This window comes from Pongo abelii, chromosome 10 (assembly GCF_028885655.2).
Source record: "Pongo abelii isolate AG06213 chromosome 10, NHGRI_mPonAbe1-v2.0_pri, whole genome shotgun sequence".
Lineage (NCBI taxonomy): Eukaryota > Metazoa > Chordata > Mammalia > Primates > Hominidae > Pongo > Pongo abelii.
In genome coordinates this window covers 72,388,636-72,390,741 of record NC_071995.2, presented here as the reverse complement: position 1 = coordinate 72,390,741, position 2,106 = coordinate 72,388,636, and the positions used below count along the sequence as shown (strand labels likewise).

Below are 2,106 nucleotides of genomic sequence, written 5' to 3'. Positions count from 1 at the left end.
AAACCCAGTTTTTCCAACACTTTTTAAAAAACAAATTATCCTTTTATCATATGCTGAAAGCCCTACCCATAACAAACCCACTTCTGCGTCTGACTCTGTTCACTGACCCTTCATTTACTTCCTAAACCGACCCTTTCGGTAACTTTCAGTGAAGAGGTAGCTTTAATAAATACATTATCCAGAAATCTCCAGAACCTTTGCGTGGGTCAGGGTGAGAGGTACCCCCACGATGTAAACAGAACGGCTGAGTCCTCCAGGTAGGTGCCAGGTGCGATCTGCACAAGGCCGCGTGTGTGGGAGGCATGGAGTCAGAGGCGCTTCCTCAAAATACATCCCATGTCTCCGGCAGAGCACACAGGCCCCAGGGCCCCTTAGACAGGGCTGGTCCTAGCGGAGGCATGCCACTTCCTGGGCTTGGGGGGATGGTACGCCAGAGGCTGCCCACAGCAGGAAGCCCATGCAGAGGCCAGGGCTTCTTGTCCCACCGGCAGAGACCCCAGAAGGAGCCAGGGGGCAACATCAGAGCCTGGGGCCTGGGCAGGGGTGCCCAAGGGCACAGCAGCTGCAGGCCATTGGGAAGGCCAGAGGACGCTGATTGGAAAGCCGGGGACGCATGGAGTGACTTAGAGAAGGGGCTATTCAGCTGGGAGTCCTGCATTTGCCTTTTGTGTTTCATCCGGGGATTTTGAAACCAGGTTTTTATCTGGACCTCCCAGAGCTGCATCTCTCTGGCCAGCTTCTTCGCTCTAGAGAGCCCAGGTACTGGTGGTGCCGGAAGACGGTCTCCAAGGCGCGAAACTACTCAGTGGTGAAGGCTGTGCGGACACTGGGGGCCAGCCAGGGGTTTGGCCCCTTACTCAACCCAACCACGGTCTTCTCCGGCGCAGGCCGATTTGAGGACCTAGCCTCCTTGATGCTGACGGCCTGACGGCTCCCGGGTGCCGGATATCTGACCCAGGCCACGGAGGCTCCCCTGGGAGACCTGGCAGGCCGGGAGGTGTGAGTTGGCTCTGCGCAGCTGCTCTGGGAGAGCCAGTCCACGGAGCCAAAGCTGGAGGGCAGCTGCCGGCCACAAGGTGTGGAGGAGGAGAGACGCATGGCCGTCAGGTGGGCCGGAGGGAAGGCCGGGGGCGGGGGGTGCTGGCCAGGCACAGGATCTACCTGGGTGATTTTTTTAATCTATAAAATAATATTTGCTTTTAATTTTTAACGTTACTATGTTGTCAATGTATTGTAAAGCTTAAACTCTTTTCCTTAAGACCACGTAATTTGAGTTTTTTTTTAATTTTTGCCAATTAAAAGTGAGATTACTTTGATTTAATTTCTTGTGATAGTATTTATTTATGGCCTGGCGCGGTGGCTCATGCCTGTAATCCCAGCACTTTGTGAGGCTGAGGCGGGTGGATTTCTTGAGGTCAGGGGTTCTAGACCAGCCTGGCTGACATGGTGAAACCCTGTCTCTACTAGAAATACAAAAATTAGCCGGACGTGGTGGTGCGTGCCTGTAATCTCAGCTAATTGGGAGGCTGAGGCACGAGAATTGTTTAAACCCAGGAGGTGGAGGTTGCAGTGAGCTGAGATTGCACCACTGCACTCCAGCCTGGGCAACAAAGTAAAGGTCTGTCTGCCCCCAAAAAATATATATATAATTTTTTTTATAATGCTGGCACTAAATGGTGGTTGCAATATGTATAACTATCAAGCAGATGGCATATTTTAAACCTACAAAATACATTTACTTCATGTGTCTAATTATATTAGACTGGTTGATGTGACAACAGAAAACAGAAGATAAATTCTGTAAATTGGGGTGACTTATAACAGTGATGAACATCTACTAAACTAAATTCTCACATCTATGTCTACAAGATACAGTTTTGGAGGATGGGATAGAAAACAATTTTTGACGTAGAACATACAAACTCTTTAAACTTGACACTTTTATAGTATGATTTCTACTACCTTACATATAACAAAACTCTAAAGTGTGTGAATTTTCAGAAGTAACCACGCATGGCATTTTCCTTTAAATTTCTTCTTACATTGAGTGGTTTCTGTCATCTTCAAAAACACTAGAATGGAGATCTTTTACAACAAGTGACCGAT

At 48.7% G+C, this 2,106-nt stretch overlaps 1 pseudogene; it reads right to left on the bottom strand.

The window, feature by feature from the left end:
• Positions 1-322: 322 nt before the first annotated feature.
• On the bottom strand, positions 323-1,098 carry LOC100436310 (homeobox protein VENTX-like; annotated as a pseudogene).
• Positions 1,099-2,106: the final 1,008 nt, after the last annotated feature.